The sequence below is a fragment of the Macrotis lagotis genome, chromosome 2, assembly GCF_037893015.1.
Source record: "Macrotis lagotis isolate mMagLag1 chromosome 2, bilby.v1.9.chrom.fasta, whole genome shotgun sequence".
NCBI lineage: Eukaryota > Metazoa > Chordata > Mammalia > Peramelemorphia > Peramelidae > Macrotis > Macrotis lagotis.
The window spans coordinates 310,149,657-310,174,173 of NC_133659.1; the positions used below are offsets into that span (position 1 = coordinate 310,149,657).

The following is a 24,517-nucleotide window of genomic DNA, read 5'->3' on the forward strand; positions in this document are numbered from 1 at the left end:
TTGTCAACCTTAAAGTGCTATCTATTAACGTTATCCATTTTGCCTGCTTATCTCTCCTTGAGAGGCAGGAAGTAGAAAAGGCAATATGCACAGAGATATATGGAATATAATCAAAGTGAGTACAAAGGGAAGACTAACAATTCAGATGTTATGAGTGACACTTGAATAAAACTTTGAAGACAGCTAAGGATTGATTCTAAGAGTTGAAGCTGAGGAGCGAGGGCATTCCAGTCCCATCCAATGGATGGGTTTTCCTCATTCTTCCTCTAGTGAAGAATTTTGCCTATCCCATTTCACAAAGGGTCTGGTGTAGCATCCATAGTATCCATAGTATCTCATCAAGACCTTGAAAGAAAATAGAAGGAAGATTTGATCTACCTTTTAGGGGAAAGGAATGATAGCAGATTCTAGAAATAATGAGTTACAAATCCAGTACCCCATTACCAGGCAAAGCCAGATGGAGAATTTCAACATTCAGTCTCTGGTTGGTACAAGATGAATGGTCACATAGCCAACAATTATAAAAATCATATTATTGAAACAAAAAATTTGGATTTGGTCAGGGAAAATCTCATTTGCTTGAGCAAAATCACTAGCTTGGCCTAAATGACAATGAGAATGGCCAATTAGATTATCTATAATATACTCTCCAACTTTAAGATTCCATGTCAGAATTAAAAAAAAAAAAGCCTGGTTTCATTCAGTGTCTCTGTAATGTTCTCTATCCTTCAGCCTCTTATCTCCAAAGTGCAACTATCAAAGGAAAATTAAGATAACAAAATGACAAGAAAAAAGGCTGGAGGTAGGAGAATAATAGCTCAAATGGACTGTGGCACTGAACTGCTGAACAACAATTTCAAGTTGGAATGCAAAGTTGTTGAGTGGAAAGAGAAAAGAATCTAGAGCTTGAAACCTTGGATTCATCTTGCCTGTATCTGGCACTACCTGTGTGACCTTGGGCAAGTCCCTGCACTTTGCTGGACTTCAGTTTCTCCCTAAAAGCAGTTTAGCTGAACACTGGCTTCCTTCCTTTCTCACCTCTCGAGTTCTTATAATCAAATAAAACTGATTTCTTCCATGCTCTTTTTCTTTTACTGGTTGTTTTATTGCTTGGTCCTTGCATTGATCTGCATTTGAGGATCTGCATAAAAGGAAAAGATCATAGATCTAACTTGCCCAAAGAGACTATATTTTCTGCCAGCTCTGGAACAATCACCCTTAGAGACAAATAGGAACTAGTAGCAAGGACTTGATGATACTTGAAGAAACCGAGAACAAGGGATATTTTCAGTCAATGAAGACTTGCTATGTGCTAATCATTATGTCAAGAGGTGGGGATACAAGATGTGGTCAATGTGGGGATGGGAGAAGATTATGACATGCCCAGGGTCATCCAATTAGTAAGCATCCAAGGTCACCATTCTTTCCATTCTGCCATGTTGATTTCTTTGGAAATGAAGATCCACAAAAATATCTCCCATGAAAACAGAATCACCCAGATTCCTACAAACTCCTAGACCAACAGAGCTACAGAAATAGATGATGACTTGAGCGTTGGATGTGATGTTACCCCCTTTCCCCCACTCCCAAAATCAGCCACCTCTTTGCTCATTGCTCTGAAAAGGAGCAGCTGTTAGGTGACAGTCCCCTTTCCTGCACATGCTTTCACTGGGGTGATAAGAAGTGAAAAGATTGCTGTGGGCATGCCTATTTTAGGTTGTCAGACTCTGCATGTTGCTATGAGATCTCAGATTAGTGGTTAGGTGGGGACAGGATGTCTTTCAACAGCTGATCAACAAAGCCTGAAAAAGTTATGTCTGTTTCTCAGAAACTGTGTGTGAAGAAAGCGTGAAAGAACTATATTTTTCTTCTAAGGTGATCTTAATGGGGTTTAGTTAGATCCTTTATCCTGTCCCTATTATTTTTAAAATCCCTGTGTTAAAATATGACTGTGTCTCCTTCTGTGTTCTCTGGAGTGTTACTGATTCAAGTGATGTTCATCCCAGGATACTCATCATTTTTTAATTATACTAAAGCATCATTCTCATCTGAGTGCCATTCAGCGTTAATGAGTAACCACAGAGTAATAATGTGTCAGAAGCAGGGGAGGCCATTTAATAAACCAAGGTGATGAGGGGAGGCGGGACATGAGACTACAAGGAAGCAGAATCCATATAGTGGGAGTGGCTGTGCCAAGGAGCTGGTTAACTGGGTTAGCATCTAATAACCTGCAGATGGAAATGGCAGCTCATCATTCCAAGGAAATTCAAATGGGCACAATTGTCACTTTTCCCATTTCTTGAGAAGAAAAGATCTCCTCAAAAGCAGTTTATCTGAACACTGGCTTCATTCCTTTCTCACCTCCCAAGTTCTTATAATCAAATAAAACTGACTTCTTCCATGCTCTCTTTTTTTATTGGTTGTTTTATTGCTTGGTCCTTGTATTTCTTGACCTGCATTTAAAAACAGAAGATCGGAGTTCAAATCTCATCTCTTCAACCTTGAATGAATAGTTATGTGACCTTGAGTAAGGCACTGAATATTTCTGTACCTCAGTTTCTTCATCTGTAAAATGAGGAATATTAAAAGGGGTCTTAGAAGTCATTTTGAAGATGAGGAAATAGACTCAGAATTTCATTAAATAGCGTAAGGTCACATAGAAAGTAAGTATAGGATTCAGGATTCAGACTCAGGATTTTCCTAATCTCCTGAGGATGGAAGATCTTTATCCAGCTCTATGTCCTTAGGACTCTCTTCTTTCCTCCTTAGGTTTTTTTTTTTTTTTTTGCAAGGCAGTGGGGTTAAGTGGCTTGCCCAAGGCCACACACAGCTAGGTAATTATTAAGTGTCTGAGGCCACATTTGAACTCAGGGACTCCTGACTCCAGGGCCAGTGCTCTATCCACTGTGCCACCTAGCTGCCCCTCCTTAGGTTTTTAAGGACATTATGCTTATCTAGTGATAAGTGTTCATCTAGTTCTCTTCCTAGTTGTCTGACTGATCATCCTCCTCTTTTTTCAAGCTCAATCAATCACAAATTTATTTATTTATTATTTATTATTAAATTTATTATTTATTAAGAATTTACTACACAGTCAGAAATTACGCTAGGGAATACAAAGGAAATTCAAAAAAAAACTTCAATGAGCTTAATGGTGGGCATATACATAAATTGGAATATATATGAGACACCTAAACATGTTCAGTTAATTGTCTTGCTATATGTTTCACTCACCCTACCCTCTAATTCATCACCTGCTGCCTGGACTATTAAAACAGCCTCTTTGCTGAGTCTCTTTTGCCTCTAACTTTTCCCCTTTCCATTCTCTTTACAACTGCCAAGTTGATATTTCTAAAGGGTCTGAACATGACATCCTATGGGTCAAAATGCTTTAGTGTACCATAATACTTCTAAAATAAAATTGCGTCGCATCTAGGACCATCTCCAGTCTTCCCAATTCACATCTATTATTGGACCCAGATGGCTCTGGAGGAGAAAGTGAGACTGGTGACTTAGCACAGCCCCTCCCTCACCCAAATCCAATTCATACGCATGTCATGACATCAATTCCCTGATGTCAAGGTCTTCTTCAAGAATGAAGGACAAATAATAACAAAATAAAAGCCAAACTTTTCTGCATTTAAATCTTTTCACCATCAGATTCCAACATATCAGGTTTTTTTATGGGGTTAAGTGACTTGCCCAAGGCTACACAGCTAGGTAATTATCAAGTGTCTGAGGCCACATTTGAACCTAGGTTCTCCTGACTCCAGGGCTGGTGCTCTAGCCACTGTGCCACCTAGCTGCCCTGCAACATATCTTTCCAAGTTGATTTCACATCCTTTCTAATCACACTCCACATTTCCACTAAACTGATCTATTTTCTGTCACTCTACATATGACATCTCATCTCTTACTTCTGGGCTTTTGCCCACACTGTCCCCTATGCCTACAATCTACTTTTTCTTGAAATCTCTAACTCTTCAAGGTTCAGATCAAATGTCACCCATTTGTCACCACCAGAAAAATTGTTTTCTCCTCTCCCATCCTCAGTTTTTAGTGCTTCTCCCAATTGAAATGACTTTATTTTTTAATCTTTGTAAACCTAAGGGCTAGCACAATATCTGGCAAATTGTAAGACTCAACATTTGTTTGTGTGAATGGAATGGAATTCTCATCCTTGATTACATTCATTGCCCAATAAGATGAAGACATATGGTGTAGTGAAAGTTTTCTCATGTAGAAGACTGTTTATGGTCTATATTGACAGAAAAGCTAAGTCTTCTGGAGAGAGATGTTAAAGAGATATCTTCTTCCTCATTCTCCTCATCATCTTGTCTTGTCAAAGTCATGCCAGTTCAGTCAAGTCATTTCTTAAGCTAAGCACCACCACCCTGACCTCTACCATTATCAATATTGCAACTCCTCTTCCTCTCTGAAGCTCTCTGTTTTCCCATTTGTAGGATGGGGGCTTAGAAGAAATGACCTCTAAGATCTCATCCAAGGATATATTTGTGAAACTATGAATAATAATACCAATATTTTTGCTTCTTGGATTTGCCTCAGTTTCTTCATCTCTAAAATGGGCAATGAGGTGGGGGGATAGTAAGGGAAGGATTCAATATTCTCTAAGTTCCCTTCCAGCTCTAGATCATATTATAACTGTCCTGCCTACCTCAGAGGGTTATTGTATGTATCTGGGCTTAATATACTCTGAGATCCTCCCTAGCTCTCCATATGTGAGTTAATGGACTTATTAGATGTGTGACCCTGGGCAAGTTACTTAACCTCTCTCATGTTCAGTTTTCTCATCTGTAAAATGGACATGATAATAACACCTACTTCCCAGGGTTATTTTGAAGACCAAATAAAAGGATATTTTTAAAGCACTTTGCCAATCTTAAATTCTAACTATCAAAAGTAGTAGTATGGACATGGAGATGAACATTCTATACAAACATTAAGGATTAAGGGTTCTCTGGATAGCTTAGTGACCCAAAGGCTAGAGTGCCAAAGTCAGAAAGACCTGAGTTCAAATCCAGTCTTAGACATTAACTAGCTGTATGACCCTGACCAGTTACTTTACTCTGTCTCAATTTCCTCATCTGTAAAATGAGCTAGAGAAGAAATGGCACACTACTCTAGTATCTTTGCCTAGAGCACCCCACATGAAGTCATGAAAAGTTGGACAAGACTGAAAAATGACAGGCCAACTAAGGCATATACAGACATACAAACCTATTTGGACACATATAGATACACAAATTTTAGGACATGTTACATATGCATGTGTGCAAACACATATATAAATGGTTATATGGTCTATGATCCATGCATTTTCTTCTCTTTAGGGAGACTTCATTTTGTTGCTTTGCATGTTTATTAATTTCATACCAAGTCTTGTCTTCTCCCTAGCTCCCTTCCATTCACCCTCAAAACACATAGCCACCCCTCCACCCACTGGGAAGACAAGGCAGAAGGGAAGTTAGATATGGAGATAAGAACATGAGGTCCCATCCCTGGGGTGGGCTGGTTTTGTTTTGGTTTGGTTTGCTTGAGTTGTAGTTGTTCCCAAAATGGTGATGGGGCTGGGGACGATCTTAGCCAACATCCCTAGCATTAAGAGTTTCCTGCATGTGGAAATGAAAGCCAGAACCAGAGACTAAAAATAAAGAGCCAAATTCTCCTTTATTGTGCATTTGGCCCCCTTGGGTAATGAAACACTGGGTTGGGGGGTGGAGGTGACAGGATACATTTAGTCTCTGTCATAGCGTGAAGGCCACTTGGCTTGAAATAAGTAACTAGCCTCCCTATGATTCATTTCACAAAAAAAACAAGAGGGTTTTCTGTAGGAGGAAGGTGATGTTGACCTGACACCAGCAGGGGGTTGAGGGGGAAGGTAACATCCTGAATTGTCGGGGTTTTTCCACTACTAGATGCATTGCTATTGATCCATTCACTCTCTGATTCCATTCCTTGTTACATTTTGTTTAGAAGATACCCACGGGCCTGCTGCTGTTGTTCAGTCATTTTTCAGGCATGTTCCATTCTTCACGACACCGTTTGGGGATTTGTTGGCAGAGATACTGGATAATTAGCCATTTTCTTCTCCAGTTCATTTTGCAGATTAGGAAACTGAGGCAAACAGTGGAAGTGTCTTGCCCAGGGTCACACCATGTTGGTGCCTGAGGCTAAAGTTGAACTGAGAAAAATTTTAGGCCCAGCACCAGTTATTTGCCCTGTTTTACTAATTCTTAGCAACTGCACATATTTTGTGTTTTATAGTTACTTAAGAGTCCATGCTGTTTCCCCAATAGAACATAAACCCCTTTATTATTATCTCTGCATTTCTGACAAGGAAGCACAGTGTGAGACACAGAGGGATTAGGATTGGGCCTGTGATTTCATTGGCATACTCCCATAGGAAGGAAATGCTTTAACCAGTTGGGTCAGTACCTTCTTTGCCATCTCATCTTAACGACTCAGGGTATTGCAAGGTTGTGACTTGCCCAAGTTCACACAACCTACAGGTGTCAGAAATCATTTTCCTGGTCCTGAGGTCTGCTCTCTACCCATTTCCCTCAGTTTGTCTGTGTCTGGCATGCAGCTGGTGCTTCATAAATGCTTGTTGGATTGAATGAAATTGTGTTATGCTGAATTGGAGTAATGCTACCTAGACCATATGCAGGTAGAGTTTATCAACTCCAGTGGTCTTGCAATTTTTGAAGCCCCAGGCCACTTCAGCATATATGACTGGGAAAGTCTTTAAGGATTAAGGACTGTTTTCATTTTTTTGTCCTTGGATCACCATGTCCTTACACAGTATCTGTAACATAGAAAGTGTTTAATAAATCCTTATGGGTTGATTGTTTGATGCTATACCTACCTTCCTTTGCCACAAATCCTTAAGAAGTCTTTTTCTAATCCCCTCTGGCAGTAGTAACTTTGCATTAATGATCCTAGACCTAAAGCACATCGTTTGTGTTTCTCTGATTCAATTTATTTTATTGTTTTTGCCAATTGGGGTTAAGTGACTTGTCTAGGGTCACATAGATGGTGAATGTCAAATATCTGGGACTGATGTGAACTCACATCCTCCTGACTCCAGGGTCAGTGTTCTATCCGCTGTGCAGCTAAGATGATACATTTTATACTTTTTTTTTCTTATGTGTCATATTCTAAAATTTTATTCTAGATTATTTTAAATACTAAAATTCTAAAATTATGGGTCATATTTCTCCTATGACATTATAAGCTTCATGAAGTCAAAGGCCATATCTTACCTAGCCTTATAGCTTCCCCCCCCGCCCCGGGCCTGGAATACCATGATTCTCTGGCTCAGCTGGTAGAGTGGAATGCGTAGATATGAGATATGCAAATATAGCCTAATGTGGTATAGTATTAAAAGTTCTAGATTTATAGTGAGTTCTGGGGTCAAGTCTTCTCCTTCACCTACTACAATTCTAGGAGCACAGACCTAGAACTGAAAAGGAGGTCATCAAAATCAATCCTTTCGTTTTGTGGTAAGAAAATTAAGTCCCATAAAGAAATGATGTGTCCAAGGCCATGTTGGGTACAAGTGGCATAATCAGAATTTGAACTCAAATCCTAGAACCTCTAGTTCAATACGTTTCCTATTATAACATGAACTTCCATTCTTTGACCAAGAAGAAACTATAATAGGGCGTGATTTATACATATATTTATTTTCTCTAAATATATTTAGATACTCTACAATTAAATTATTATGTAGCCAATTCTTTGTCCAGATTAGGAAAGTGAAACCCAGAAATCTCATATATGACATTCTTGAGGTTAAACCTTTAGAAATTGAGACCAAATGTGAAAAAAAGAAGATCATAATAATGTATTTTATGTATTGGTTATTGTGAGCTTTAAATCAGGTAAGGTCCATAAAGAATTAGGTCAACTTTAAAGTGATATTTAACATTGGTAGTTGTTTTGTTATTCATTTGGGAAATGGGCATAATAATACTAATAATATCAAGCTCAGAATTCTGAAGAATGGGCTCTATACAAGGGAAGTGCCATGTTGTTTCCAAGTTTCACTTAAGTGTGGCCTACATCACCAGCAGTGACCATATGAGTTCAAATGACACCTTTAGCTACAATCATAGACATGGAGCTGAAGGGGATCCAAGCGACCTTCTCATCTAATCCTTCTTTTCTTCCCATTTTACAAGTGTGAAAACCAAGACAAAGGAAAGTTATGACTTTAGATCATAGGATTGCAGATTCAGAGCAGGCGAAGACCTCAGACACCTTCTAGTCTAACCCAACCTCTATTTTGTGAATGAGGAAATTGAAGCACAGAAAGGATTACAGATTCAAAGCTGAAGGGAACCTGAGCAGTGGCATTAAACTCAGTGGTGGGGACCACTAATCTGTTATATAAAGATCCCTGCAGGTTTCATACCGAATAAGTTTTAAAATGTAACATTGTCTGTGCTCTTGTATTTTGAATTATTTTGTTAAATATTTCTCAATTACAATTTAACATGGTTCAAGTAACAGTAGGGAGTGTTGTGGACCTCATTTCAGCTTGTAGGGTGGTGTATTTGATATTTCTACCTTAGGGGGGGAACTGAGGACTAAGGAGGCTAAATCACATGAAATTATATGACTATTAAACATAACAATTATATTTTGAACCCATTTAGATGCTTTGAGTCCAAAGCTGGTATTTGTTCTTTCCAATGTACACATATATTAATAAAAGAAATATTATATCTTAATCAGTTGTGGGAATGATCACTCCTCACTCTCCCCTACCTTTCCAGTTTGAATCCACTATTGTTGTTCCTCAGTGGTTTCAGTCAAATCTGACTCTTTGTGATTCCATTTGGGGTCTTCTTGGCAAAGATACTGGAGTCATTTGTCATTTCTTTGTCCGGTTCATTTTCCAGATGAAGAAACTGAGGCAATCTGAGTTAAGTCACTTGTCCAAGGTTATACAACTAGTATCTGAGGCCAGATTTGAAGTCAGGAAGCTGAGTCTTCAGTACTCAGACCCAGCACTCAGCTGTCTTCAGTCCTCCATACTAAGAAAGGAAAGAGAGCAAGCAAAATCACTGGATATAACTATTTTGGTAAAATAAACAACATTTTCCCCTCATAGCTCCCACCCTCTACTGGCCCACTTTCTGGAGAAATTGATCTAAAAGGAACCGGGAACATTGGTCTCCTTCTAATTATCACAAATAGTCATTTACTAAGTCTAATAAGTATGAGAAATGCAGTGTGAGGGATCATAGGAGGAAGGGGGTTGAGACTTTTTTTGAAGAACCCAAGGTCTCTACACTGGAAAGTATGAGAAGACCAGGCTGAGAAAGCCAACGAGTTTTTGTTCCTCCCTAGAACGTAAATCTCTTCTGTAGATTAAGGACCGGTGAGTGAAAAAAGATGGGACAAGCTGAAGTAGGCACATTCTCTTTATTGTATTTATTGTGAAAACGAGAGATTATTGCTCTTTTCCAAGAGTCAACCTTAGTTTCTTAGGGAAAGTTGGATTTTGATTAAAAGTTATGAAGCCTACACATGAAATCAGAAAGGAAGCAAATGACACTTCCAAGAATTTTTAAGTAGAAATGAAGTCATAGGAAACTACTTGTTTCCCATGGTCCTTTTTGCTTTCCTGGTCACCCAGACAGGAAAATTCCATCTCTTAGCAGATCTTGTTTTCATGTGAAGTCAGCCCAAACAGTTCCCCATCCTGTCTGACAGGAGGAAGCTATTTTCTTCCCCTCTGGAAGCTCAGCAAGTCTTATTACTCCCACAGCAAGTGTTTGAGTCGCCACCTTTGCAAACAGCTTTCTAGACATTTAGGAAAATGCCAGATTAAAGAGATTACAGGACTCCCAGACTCGAAGTGTGCCTCACTTCTAACTGTTCTTCATTAAGAATTCAGTCTTCATTAAGGAATAGCAAATAATTGATATACATAAGGAGAGGAAATGAATAGATTATTAGAGATGAATGAATGAATAAATGAATGAATGAATGAAAAAGCATAACACTTACCATGTGTTAAGCATTGAAGATACTTATAAAAAAATAGAAGGGGGAGGAAAGGAATTTCTGTTGTCAAGGAAGTCAGTCTAATTACAAACTTATGGTACAAAATCAGGGTGAATGGCAGAATCATATTAGAAGAGCAGATGATAATGCCAGGCCATCCGAAGATTAGAGGCAGTGAAGATATTAAGGCCTGGTGGTTCTTCATTTCATTGAATGGAATAGAGTTGGAGACTCTCATCCCAGCCAATTCATGAAGGTGGTCACAAAAACTAGACAAATTATGAGGATTCTGGGCCCAAGTGTGAAGGGAAGACTAGAGGAACATGATGACAGAGCATCTTCCCAATATCTAGCCATACAAAATGGATTTTGAGTGTCCAAGAATTGGAAAAGAGTTTGACGAAGGAAGTAAAGAGGGAAAGGGTATATATCTAGGAAGATGTGTGTTGCACTTTTTAGTCTGACGCCATCTCTACCTCATTGGACCCCTGCTTCTAAAGGTATCTGAAGGCTTCTGAGTTCTAGATTTATGATTCCATGACTATGAATCTAGTAAGACCTTAGCTCCAATTCTCATGAGAGACTTTGGATAAGACACACAACCTTTTAGCCTCACCTGAAGTAGTGATCTAGAGGGAGGTTCAAATAAGAGAATGTACCTACTTCAAACTGAACTCAGCTGATACCATGGCCTTTTGAAAGCCCTATGAGAAATTCCAATTGTTACTGTTCTATGCTGCCTTCAGAATGGAAAGTGCTCGAGTCTGTGGGATACAGTAGAAATAATATATATGAAAGGGATCTAGTTTGGTATGTAATGTAACGTGCTACAGTAATCTAACTTCTGATTTTGAAACCAATCATTTCTATTGAGTGAAATAGATAAACACATATACAAAGATTTATAGAATCATTTGAATATTTATTGATTAATATTAATTACTGAATTAACTGAACATTATTTGAATTAATTGAATATTATTTGAATATTATTTCTTAATCATTGAGCATATATATGCATACATGTGTATGGATTTTAATCCATATTCTGCTACTCACTACTTGTGTGTGACCTTGGACAAATCGCTTCATTACTGTGTATTTCCTTTTTCTCAACTAGATCAGAGTGTGTATCAAACTCAAATAGAAATGGGCATCATTAAATTGTACCATAAAGATTCGGAGAGACCTTACATTAACTTGGGTTCAAAATATTATTTGTTTTTTAGGTTTTTGCAAGGCAAAAGGGGTTAAGTGGCTTGCCCAAGGCCACACAGCTAAGTAATTATTAAGTGTTTGAGACCGGATTTGAACCCAGGTACTCCTGACTCCAGGGCCTGTGCTTTATCCACTGCACTACCTAGCTGCCCCCTTGGGTTCAAATTATAATCTTAATTGTGTTTTATTGAATTTTTATTGATCTTTCTAAATATTTCCTAATTACAGTTTAATCTTTGGGGATATTGAGGACCACATACAGCAGCAGATGATGGAATCTCTGGATTAGATTACCTCTAAAATCTCATCCAAATCTCAATTCTATGATTTTTTGATTTGCCCAACTGATCCGCACAGTATTATTCTTAGAACCCTCCAACACAGATATCAAGCTTCATTTTGAAAGTGAGTTATTTGTGAACCTGCCTTATCTCCCCTACTAGATACAAAGCTTCTTGTGGGCAGAGTTCCATATAGAGGTACTGTGTGTTTACCTCTTCAGCATTACCCTGGCTAAATTCATCACCCAGTTGGCTACTGGGTGTTTTGTTTTATTTGGCCACAGCAACACACTGTCCACTTAAGTTCAGGGAATTGTGATCTGAATTGGGGCCCACTGAGGAAATATTAGAGCCATGAATTTTGGAGTATTGGGTAATATCATGGCTAATGTGCAACTTTGAGAAGAAACCAGTTCTCCAGTAGGAAACCTCTACCTCAAGAGGCTAAAATGTTAAATTCACCAGTAGACCTAAATATGGAATGGAACAATACCCTCACACTTCAGGTGGTTTTTCTCTTCAGAGTGATCATTAGCCAGAAATGTCCTCAGGCTAAAATCTTGGACAATAGGTGGCTAATGGAACACTAAGCCACTTGTAAATTATTAACTGTAGCATAATGTACTAGAAAGAGTTCTCCACCTGGGCTAGAACACTAATCCCAATCTTTATGAACTTTGGAAACCACTCTGGCTGAAGTTTACTTATATGAAAAAGGGGGATGATAATAATTGCATTTCCTTCGTCATCTGGTTATTGGGAGAATGTCCTGCAAATGTTGTTTACAAAGTTATATAAATTTATAAAGCTATATAAATGGATAGTAATAGTCTTATGATTGTTATCAATGATAATAAAAGCAATCATGGTATAATAGATAATCCACCAGCTTTGTCATTAAGAAGACCTGGGTTCTAGTTCAACCAATGGATCCTGGTTCTCCAACCCTGGGCAAATTACTTAACCTTTCTCAGTGTTTAGTTAACTCTAATTCTACAAGGAGCACAGAAGATGCTGGAGACACAAGAGAATTTCCTTATCTTAAATTAAAGAGATTGTAGACCAAGTCAAGTCAAGAAGCTATCTGCTATGTGCTAGGTGGGATTGCAAGATGATGCCTTTGTGGATAGAATGCCAGATCTGGTGTCAAGACTCATCTTTCTGACTTCAACTCTCACCTCAAACACTTGCTAGGTGTGTGACCCTGGGCAAGTCACTTAACCCAGTTTGCCTTAATTTCCTCATTCATATGAAGGAGAAGGAAATGGCAAACCACTGTAGTATCTTTATCAAGAGAACCCCAAATAGAGTTACAAAGAGTCAAGATGGAACAATAAAATACATTTGAATATACATATAAATATTGATATGTATTTGTGTATATACATCCATTTGTCTATATACATATATATTCATGTATGCATTTGTATACACACAATGATAATCCATATTCTACATACACTCCCACATGTGAATATGTTTTTATATGTGATTACATAAGTCTATGTATAGACATATGTGTGAATATATATATATATATATATATATATATAGAGAGAGAGAGAGAGAGAGAGAGAGAGAGGGAGAGAGTAAGAGAGAGAGACACAGAGAGAGAAGAGGGGGAGAGAAGACAGACAGATAAAGAGAGGTAGAGGCAGAGGCAGTGTTGTCTAATGGATATAGAACCAGTCTCAAAGCCAAGAAAAACTGGGTTGCCATTCTGCCTAAAATACATACTATCTATTTGGGTTTTAGGAAAATCAATCTCTTAGTCCTCTAAGTAACATTATATATACCAAAGAAAGTGCCAATGTGTATTGGAGGAAGGAAATTCCTTACCATGGAATTCCCAATATCTGTAGAATCATAACTCTAATCCCCATGCCACATATATAGACTATCCCAAAACTCTTAGTGCAATTTTAAACCATTAAAGCATAAAATTGCAACAAGACTGATGAAATACCATGTGTAGGCTGCTGTATATATGTCTGTGTGCACACATGGCCATCTACATGCATATGTATCTATAAATATATGAACATAATTTGAACATTTATATATATTTCTGCATGTATGTATATCTATGTCCTACATATCTTCTCCAAAATATAAAATTGTGATATAGATGATCCACATCTTTATTTAACGATTTCCCATTTTCCTGAGTTAAAAAACCTTGTTTGAATGTTATAGATTGAAGCCGGTCACTTCTCTCAAGCATATCTTCATTTCTATCCTTCTTATCTGGAATTCATTTCTCCCAGTTGGTCATCTGATTGTACCCAGACAGTTGGTTTTTGAATGTCTCTTCAGTTGGTAATCAAATCTATCTTTTCAATTGAAATTTAGCCAACTTCACTTACTTTGTTGCTATCCAGTGTTCACCAGATCTAGTCAAAGTATTGAAAATGTGCCTGTTCAAAGCAGTCTATGCATAATGTATGAGTCTCTTGCCTTTCTTTACTTCTTAATGGTGAAGTTTTTCTTCAATATATATTATGTTGACTTCTCTGATGAACTTTGGAAACCCAGGGTAGTATCTTCAACACCCTGACTGAAGTTTACTTATATGAAAAATGGGGATGATAATAATTGCATCTCCTTCTTCATCTGGTTATTGGGAGAATGTCTTGCAATTGTTGTTTACAAAATTATATAAATTTACAAAGCTATATAAATTGATAGCAATATTCTTATGATTGTTATCAATGATGATAATAAGAGCAATCATGGTGTAATGGATAATCAACCAGCCTTGTCACTAAGAAGACCTGGGTTCGAGTTCAACTAATAGGTACTGTATCAAAACTGCTGCATCTCATATCAAATGAGCTCACCTAATCTAGAGGATTTGCTGAAGTTGTTCATGTACCTTCCTTATTTCTTCATTTTCTGCAAGAGATATTGACACATAAGACAAGGGAATAAGAATTTCTTAAACACCTACCAGAGGCTGTGATAAGCAGTATAAAATTATTATTTCATTTGATTCTCACAACTCTGGGAGATGGGTGCTATTTGTATCCTCATTTTATGAATCAGAAAACTGAGCCTAGTGACTTGCTGAAGGTCATGTAGGTACTGTCAGAAGTAGAATTTGAACTCAGGTCTTCTTGATTTCAGGTTTAGTGCTCTATTCATTGGACCCCTAACTGCCTCAGAATCAGTATTCTTTCAACTGTATTCTTCCATGCCCCAAAATGATTACTGACTGGTGGCCAGTCTAGCTTGATGATGAACCTTTCTCTAATTATAGTGACTGATATTCAGGTAGAATACACAAACTTTTGCTAAGTCTTTACTTAAAGCCTTCCCAGTTGGACAGAAGCTGTTGGTGATTATATACTACTATCATTGAAAACCCAAAGTCACCATCACACCATGATGAACCAGTGGAATGTCTAATTCTTTATTAACCCTGACAGGCAAAGGAAAGAAATAATTCTTGGCCACTGTGGCCTTTATATTCTATTTGAGGATATCATACTCATATGTGAGTCAATTAGAGAACAATATATAGAATAAAATGTTGTGACCAAATGCTTATTGTGCAAGAATGAAGTTCTCAGGGAGGTCAAGACAAGAAAAAATTGGTATAGCCTTGACTGGTTGGGGATTCATGGAGGAAGTGAAATTAAAGAAGAATTTTGAAAGCTATGCATGACTCAGGAAGAAGAAAATTGCTGCGGAAAAAAGGAGAAATTATTGTACGATAGGAGTTGGAAAGAACCTTAGAAGTCAGGAAGGGGAACCTCATTTACAGACAAAAAAAAAAAAAGGACAGTACTGAGGGGCAAGTGAAGGGCCTACCTGTATACCAGAACTAAAGCCTGAAAAATATTTTAACTGAAGGTCTACTCATAAAACTGCAAAGAATACTGAGCATCTTTGTGCTATCATAGTATGATGGATTTAGAGACAGATGGGACTTTGAGAGATATTTAATTCCCTCATTTTACAGATGAAGAAATTTAGTGTTCAGTAAGTACAGTGATTTGTGCTAAAGCAACGTGATGTGACCAAAGTCACAGAGGCAGTAAATCATAGAGGCAGGATTCTCTCCTAAAACTTCTTCCCTCAAATCCAAAAATTCTTTTCATTCTATAATAGTTTCCAAATTATTTTTGACTGGAGAGCTCTTTCTTAGCCTGGAAGTTCATTGGGTCTATGCTAATCAGCATTGATGCTTTGCACTACACATTTTTAATCTTCCCTCTTTAGGCAGGTTGGTTTCCCACTTCCCTCTCTCCTCCTCCCCCATTCCAGGGGGCTTATCATCTTGAGGAAAGACTCATTGGCTGATTGACTTCAGCTCTACAACAGCTCAGAATTTCCAAACAAAAGAGATACACCAGCTTCAGTTTCCCATGAGCAGGTGTGTGGCACTATGCCCAACCTCTCTATTCAACTATAATGTAAAGTTATTTAATAACTATAACATCCCAGATATTCCCCTGGACTACTGGTGCCCAATCTGTGGCCAAGAATTTAGAATTCGTATTGGTCTGATCAGTCATAGTCAGACACACTGTCATTTGTCTCAAACAAAGTGATGTCATTTTGGTCTTCTTTGATAATGAAGGACAAGAACCAACCAACCAACCAATCAACCAACCAACAATTATTTGAGTTGAAGGGATCCTCATGAATGTTAGATCTTTGCATTTTCAATTTTCCAGATAAAGTCCTTGTACCGTATTGATTTCCAGTAAGATATTGGCTTAAAAAATACTGTTCTTTAAGATAAAGGCAGAAATTAACTGGTGCATTTGAGCAAGGACATTGATTCTGAAGTTGGAAATCAATTCCACAATGTGAATAATTGATTAGTACTTACATTTTGAAATGTTTATTCTACTTCTACAAAATATTTTGGATGTTATTGCCTATACCAAAGCATCCTCAATGGGGAAGGAAGCAAGATTCAATGGAAATAGTGTTGGATGTGGTGTCAGAGAAACTGAATTGAATTCTGCCACTTAACCAGCTGTGTCATCCTGAGCAAACTATCTAAATTTCCTGGGTCTCATTTTCCTTATCTGTGAAATGAGAAGGGTTGGACTAGATGGTCTTTAAAGTTTCTTTCACTTCTAAAATTATTATCACCTACAAACCTATTAGGTGTCACATTGGCCCAGATTTTTATGTTAGCATTGTGAAATAGCCTCCATAGTTCCATACCAACAAATACAAGGCTTTACTGTTTGAAGTCTAATACTGGAATCTAGAAAATTTTACCTTATGGTAGAATATCTTTCTTTTTTCTTCTTTTTCCCTTCTCTTCACCTTTTTTTCCTTCCTTTTCCTTCCCCTTCTCTTCCCCAATTCTTCCCTCCATCTTAGATTCCTTTTTGCTTTCTTGTTCCTCTTCTTTTCCCCCCTCCCTTTTCTCTCTTTTAAATAAACTTCTAAATGTTAAATTTTCTCCAGAAATTAGCAAGAGATAAAGAAGTTTGAGGATAGTCCGAAATATAATGAATATTTATTCACTTTACATGATGCTTACCTTCCTCCCTTCCCCTATAGATTCAAATCTTGGATTGGTCAACCCTTCTCAGAGAATGTGTCCTGAGGATGCAAAAGTGGTTTTGATTTTTTGGTTTTTTTCATTGCCATTGAAAATTCCAAGGACCTTGGGTAAGATGAAAAAAGCTAATCCCAATTCCTAGCCACATTCTCATATGTGTAATGAGGCTGACTGAGCTAAAATTTCCTCCAAGATTCCAGATGAATCTGTTGCTGTTTTGTTTTGGGTCATTAGATCAGTGTCCCATCTCCAGAGATTGTTATGTATGGTTACAACTATGGGTCTCAAGAATGTAGAATCATATTTGAGGCAGGAAATAAATGAATATAGATACCATAAGTCCTTCTTTTATGAAAATGAAACATTCCTTCGTTTGATTTAAACCTGATGTCTTGGTGTTTTTCATGTCTATTAGCAAATGGCATTAAGATTGAATTTCCTGGAGCAGTTAGGTGGTACAGTGAATAGAGCACTGGTCCTGGAGTCAGGAGTACCTGAGTTCAAATCCAGCCACAGACACTTAATAATTACCTAGCTGTGTGGCCTTGGGCAAGTTACTTAATCTCATTGCCTTGCAAAAACCTAAAAAAAAAAAGATTAAATTTCCCCTTATATTTCATGGGAGGGACCCAGAATCAATTAATATTGTCTAATCTTATCTCAGTTTTATACTTTCTTCAGTATTAAGTGCAGTTCTCTGCACACAGAGGCATATAATAAATGTTTGCTTCATTGAATCAAACCCTAATTTATGAATTTTCTAACACATATTTTGGGATGGATATTAAAACTTTAAGGCGGCTAGGTGGTGTAGTAGATAGAGCACCAACCCTGGAGTCAGGAGTACCTGAGCTCAAAACCAGCCTCAGACACTTCATAATGACCTAGCTGTGTGGCCTTGGGCAAGTCACTTAACCCTATTGTCTTGCAAAATGCTAAAAAAACATTTTAGACCTTTACAAGTACCTTTTATAAGCTTTATTTTATTTTCAGATTAGATCTGTGATTTCCTTCATTATAAGGCAATATATTTGACCCATGCTGATCAGCAACTGTCCTGCAATGTATAGTCTTAGGGCATTCAGAAGATAAGGGATTATCCAAGATCATAGCCAGTATGTGCCAAAGGTGGGACTTGAAACCCAGGTCTTCCTGACTCCACAGCTGTCGGACCTGCCATGATACCATGTTGACATCCCTTTATTTCTTATGATAAAAAATCCTCATACAACTTTAATTAAGCTTTCAATGTGGATGAGAGGCAGTTTGGTTTAGAGCAGAATCACAGTCTGAGAGATCTGTGTTCCAGTTTGTGTATATGTTGGAGATGGATAAATGATTTTAACTTTTGGTGTTAAATACTGTAAAGTTACCAAGAAGTTGGTGATCTGAGTCTTTATCCCAATGAAATATCATATCTAGTGTCCCTACCACCACCTTTTCTCCAAAAAACAAAAAAAAAATGAATTAGGGAATAGAATTGAGCAAGGTAAATTGGAAACAAAGCAAATTAGAAACCTCGTCCCATTGGTTGGGTTTCAGCAAGAGCCCTTTACCCCCCCCTTAACATCTCTATGAAACACTAAACCTGGTTTGCAAACTTTTTAACAAAATTATGCCATTGTGAATCTATTTCCTAAGTGGTGTCGGAGACTTACCCCAGAGTTCCTCCCAAAAATCTTGAGCAAGCATGGATAGTTTGAACAAGACTCCTTTTAAAAATCTCTCCAAAGGTAGGCTTGTGAAGACCACCAGAGACCTGGAGACTTCACAGACCCCATATTACACTGGGAGAAAAATAAAGATCTCTGCTACAAAGGAGAAAAAGTTGTGATCCCACCAGTGATTACTTCAACTGAAGTGAAAGGAAATATCTCTGACCCCTCCATCACACCTCTCATTTCTCACTATGGTAAGAGGTGGCAAATTATAATAATAATTTTACTTCTCAAGTTGCCCCTCTATAAAAGGAACCTACTGGGGAGCTGCAAGCATCTTCTCTCAGATAGCTCCAGGAGGTGATATTCTTAGAAGGAAAGAACTGTGAACAATGAATCTTAACAATTCAGCCAACTTGTGATCCTTCCCTCCTGGTGAGAGGAAAGAAAAGGTATAAACCTGAATTGGAAAAATTACCTTCAGTGGGAATGGCACCATACAAATAAGGCCTTTGGATTGTAGGATCCTCTGTCTAGTTTTGGAAGGGACCTAAGATGTCATTTAGTCTATGTCCCTAGGCTACTGATATTACGTAAATTAAGCACCAACTGTGTGCCTATCATTTTACTTCTAAGGAAACTGAGGCCCAGAGAGATTAAGCATAGAATTTGAACTCAAATTCTTTGACCCCCAAATTCAGCATCATTTGTCACTTTATCATGTTGCCTCCAAAATGTTGTTCAGTTGTGTCTGACTCTGTGACCCCATTTGATGTTGTCTTAGCAAAGATACGAGAGTGGTTTATCATTTCCTTCTCCAGCTCATTTTGCAGATGAAGCAATTGTTAAATAAACTGGATTAAGTGACTTGCCCAGGGTCATACAATAGCAAATGTAGGAAGGCAGATTTGAACTTAAAAAGATGAGGCAAGCTGACTGTAGGCTCAGGATTCTATCAACTATGCCACCCAGGTTTCTCCAAAATTATAGATGTACATAAAATGACCAAGTTCAAGTACATATAAATACTTTGTAAACAATTTTAACTGTACTTTTGTGGTCCAGGATTGAATCACATTGATCCAATGGTTTTGGATCAAGATTGGAGCAATTTTATAGCTCAAGGGTCTCAATCACTGTAATATTCCCCAGGGTTTTAGGAGGATATGAAAATTTCCTCATTCCCCAGTAGCTAGGACCCTTTTCCCCTAAACTACTTTCCATTTTTTATCATCATCATCATCATCATCATCATGAAAATAGTAATCAGCATTTATATAAAATATCTGAGTCAGCATTGTAATATATATATGAACTTAAAATGTAATTAAGATATGTTTAACATACTAAATATAAAAGAGAACATAGATAATATCAATATGTAGTTTTTAAGGACAATTAGATAATACAGTAGATAGAATGCTGGGCTTGGAATCAGAAAGACTCATCTTCATAAATTCAAATTTAGGTTCAGACATTTACTAACTGTATAACCCTGGACAAATCCATTTCACCCTGCTTTCCTCAGTTTCCCCATCTATAAAATGAGCTAGAGAAGGAAATTGCAAACCACTCCAAGTATCTTTGCCAAGAAAACCTCAAATGTGATTATGAAAAGTTGGACACAACTGAAAAACGACTGAATAATGACAGCAATGTTTTTAAGTCAATATGCCTCCACCAGAAATACTTATGTTTAGTGATCCCCATTTCTATTTGGGTTTAATTTTACTGGTGTTGGTCAACCAGTATGTAAAAACAGTCTGGCAGTCATACCCAGCAAGGATACTCTTCTGCTTCATACAGAAGCTCACCTTGTGTTGAATCAAATGGAAATGGTTACTTGTCTGGCAGTGGTATATCCCTTAGGGGAGAAGCACTGATTTCTCTTGGACTGGCTAATCAGAAACCTTGTCAACAGCCTAAACCTTAGTTTTCTGGACCAACCAATTCTTTGGATAGCTTCTCTAGTTTTTTTTGTTTTGTTTTGTTTTGTTTTTTAGTTTTTTCCCAAGGCAAACGGGGTTAAGTGGCTTGCCCAAGGCCACACAGCTAGGTCATTATTAAGTGTCTGAGACCGGATTTGAACCCAGGTACTTCTGACTCCAGGGCCGGTGCTTTATCCACTACACTACCTAGCCACCCCGATCTCTAGTTTTTAAAGGAATATCACCCCAGCGACTTGCTAATGCTGCCCCTACCACAGTACAACTAGGTGGTACTATAATGCACAGAGTGCTGAGTCTGGAGTCAGGAAATTCATCTTCCAGAGTTCAAATCTGGCCTCAGACACTTACTAGTTGTATGAACCTGAATCAGTCACTTAACCCTGTTGGCCTCAGTTTCCCCATCTGTAAAATGCGTTGAAGAAGGTAATGGCAAATCACTCCAGTAACTTTGCCCAGAAAAACCCAAATAGGGTCATGAAGCATTAGATACAACTAAAAAGATGATTGAATAATGAAAGCTCTCACCATAGCTACCATCTAAACATTAGCTGTTAATATTAGTAAAATTCAATGAGTAGTTCCTCTCCTAATATAATACTGAAAAAATTTTTGACCTCCCTTTAACTCATTTCTATATGTACCAGGTTGCTTCACTGTTCCACAGAAAACCACAGTCAGTGTTGACTCTCGCAAGGGAAAATTGGGGAGTAGATGGTTTAACTCTCATGTCTCTTCACTTCCACTTGTGTGATCTCCTCCCCCTTTAAATCCTTTGCTTTTCTACCAGACCCTCTATGGCCTCCTGTTGCCCTTTAGATGGGGGACAGCACATCTATCTATCTATTAGAAGTAACTTTGAAGGACCTGGATCCGAATCCCTCCTTGAAGGATTACTGGAAATGGGGCCACCATAGACAGCTCTCAATCTGTCTTGGCCTTAGAGCCCTCAAATGTAAGATGAGGGGTGTTGGACTAGATAGCTTTTGACAACTTTTTCAGTTATAGATCCATGATCTTATGATGCCTCATCAGTGACGCAAGCTCTGGATTTTCCCCCAAATCTTTCCCTCTGATATTGTAACTGTCCTGTCATCTGACCCATTTCTTCATACCCTAATTTCCTCATCTAGCTAGCTCAGTCGATAGAGCCCTGGCCATGGATTCAAGAGGGTGGTAGTTCAAATGCAGTCGCCAACATTTACTAGCTGGGTGATCTTAGGCAAGTCACTTAACCCTGATTGCCTCACATTCAGAGTCATCTCCAGCCTTTCTGACTCATATCTGGCCACTGAATCCAGATGGCTCTGGAGGAGAAAGTGAGGCTGATGACTTAGCCCAGCCCCCCTCATTCAAATCCAATTCATGTGCTTGTCATGGCATCACATCCCTGATTTTTTTTGAGAATAAAGGACAGAGATCATCATCACCATCTCATTCCCCAAGAGGTGATCATAGATTGTATGGGGACAGAGATATCATCTTCCCCCTACGTATTAAAAGTTATATCAGTATCTCTCAGATAGGAGGATACATGTCGAAATGTATGTGCCCAGGGGCAGCTAGGTGGCACTGTGGATAAAGCACCGGCCCTGGAGTCAGGAGTACCTAAGTTCAAATCCGACCTCAGACACTTAATGATTACCTAGCTGTATGGCCTTGAGCAAGCCACTTAACCCCATTGCCTTGCAAAACCCTAAAAATAAATGTATATCCCTTTAAGAATATTTGAGGAATAATAAAAACCAATATTTCTATAGTATTCTAAGCTTTATGAAAGAACTTTATCCAATCTAACTTATCTTTAAACTTTATCTAACTTATCTTTAACTTATCTAAACTTTATCTAACTTATCTTTATCTAATCTAATTTAATCTAAATAAGGAAGGTACAATATGTACCTGATTTTAACCAGCTGGTGACCTCCATTCCCAAACTACCTTCTCCTTATAGAATTATAAGAGCAAAATAATGATGATCACAATAATGAACATGCTAACTAGCATTTCTTTAACACCATACACTGTGCTATGTGATGTATAAATTTTAATCTCATTTCATACAACACTATTGTATAATAATTGTTGAGTCATTTCACTCATATATGACTCTTAGAGATTTCATTTGGGGTTTCCAGTACTGGAGTAGTTTGCCATTTCTTTCTCCAGCTCATTTTACAGAAGAAAAAGACTGAGACACACAGGGTTAAGTGACTTGCCCAGTGTCACACTGCATTTCAACTCATAAAGATGTGTTTTCCTGATTCTAAGTCCAGTTTACTATCCATTGCCCCACCTATTTGCCCCATTGTAAAATAATCAGGACTATTCTTACCATCACCATTTTTATAGTTTAGGAAACTGAGACAAACAAGTTAAGTGAGTTGCTTAGGGTCATACAGCTTAGTGTCTGTGGCTAGATTTGAATCGCTGAGTCTACCCCTCTATCCACTGCCCTAAGTGCCCCCAATATATTCGATCTCTGTCTCTTATATCCTTCTATATAGAAAAATCTAAACAGAGAAAAGGAGAGAGAGAGAGAAAGAGAGAGAGAGAGAGAGAGAGAGAGAGAGAGAGAGAGAGAGAGAGAGAGAGAGAGAGAGAGAGAATAAGGAAAGAGGGGAAAGAGAAGGAAAGATGGAGAGAGGGAGAGGAGAGAAACAGAAACAGAAAAAAAGAGACAGAGACAGTGACAGAGAGACATAGAGAGTGGAAAGGAGGAAAGGGGGAGAGAGAAAGATCTAGCTATAACAACACAGTGATATGCTATATCATTATGTCAAAAGAGTATGTCAGTTTCCTTAGCTATCATGCTATGGATCTGGCCTTTGTTCGGGGATCCTACTTTCTTCCACTCCAGAAACTGAGGGTTCTATTTTGAATAATTTGCCCAAAGTCACATCAACGCCTGAAGTTGAAGTTCGGCCTCAGACACTGGTTGTGTGGTGCTGGACAAGTCACTTAATTTCACCTAGACTTTGTTTCCTCTTCTACAAAACAAGAATAATAAATATACTTAATTCACAGAGGTATTGTGAAGGTTGTATAAGGTCAAACCTTAAAGTACTCAATCATCATTCATTTTTTATTGCTATTAAGTCACCCAGACATATTTATTTAAACAAAAAATAAATATAAGGGTATATACAAGACATGAATCGGCTTGGTCCTTACCAGTCCCAAAAGTCCCAGCCGAGATAGTCATCGATCTGCTGGGGTGAGGTGCAATGAAACCCCCTCGAATTTAAAACTGAAACCAGTTTCGCTATTATATGAACAGAGAAAACAGTCAATTTGATTAACACAGGCCCTACCTCTTTGCAAGAATTCTGTAAATATTTGTCAACCTGAATTGCAGTTTCTAAAGAGAGAAAGAAAGCGATATTGAGATGTAAAGAATCCAAATGAAATCAAAATGGAAAACATATGACTTAACCAAACATAAATATCACATTTTGGAACAATAGATTTCAAATTTGAGACAGTGGTTTAGATCCTTGGTTGACAGGGTAATATACCCATTCATTACCTTTGTGCTGATAACTTCTCTGATAGATAAGAGATGGGACCTCAGGTAGGTCAATTAATCTCTCTGAGACTCAATTATCTAATTTGTAAAATGGGGCTCTTATGCTTGTATACAGCAGGATTGGTGTAAGGATCAAAGGAGAGGCAACCTGTTGTATTGGATAGGGTGCTGGACTTGAAGGGAAGAAGCACTGGGTTAGAATCCTGACTTAGACTCTTGCTAGCTGTATGACTCTGGGCAAGTCACTTAATTTCTCTCATGTCTTTTCCTCATCTTTAAAATGAAGGACTCCATGGTTTCTAAGATCCCTTGCCATT

At 38.0% G+C, this 24,517-nt stretch overlaps 1 long non-coding RNA gene across 1 annotated transcript in view; it reads right to left on the minus strand.

The window, feature by feature from the left end:
• Positions 1–23,905, minus strand: part of LOC141511771 (uncharacterized) — a 46,382-nt gene extending 22,477 nt beyond the window's left edge. The window contains exons 1-2 of the long non-coding RNA XR_012475396.1: positions 23,846–23,905; positions 8,794–9,062 (exon numbers count right to left, since the gene is read on the minus strand). This is a non-coding gene — a long non-coding RNA (uncharacterized LOC141511771). The remainder of the gene's footprint in view (positions 1–8,793; positions 9,063–23,845) is intronic.
• Between the last annotated feature and the right edge of the window lie 612 nt (positions 23,906–24,517).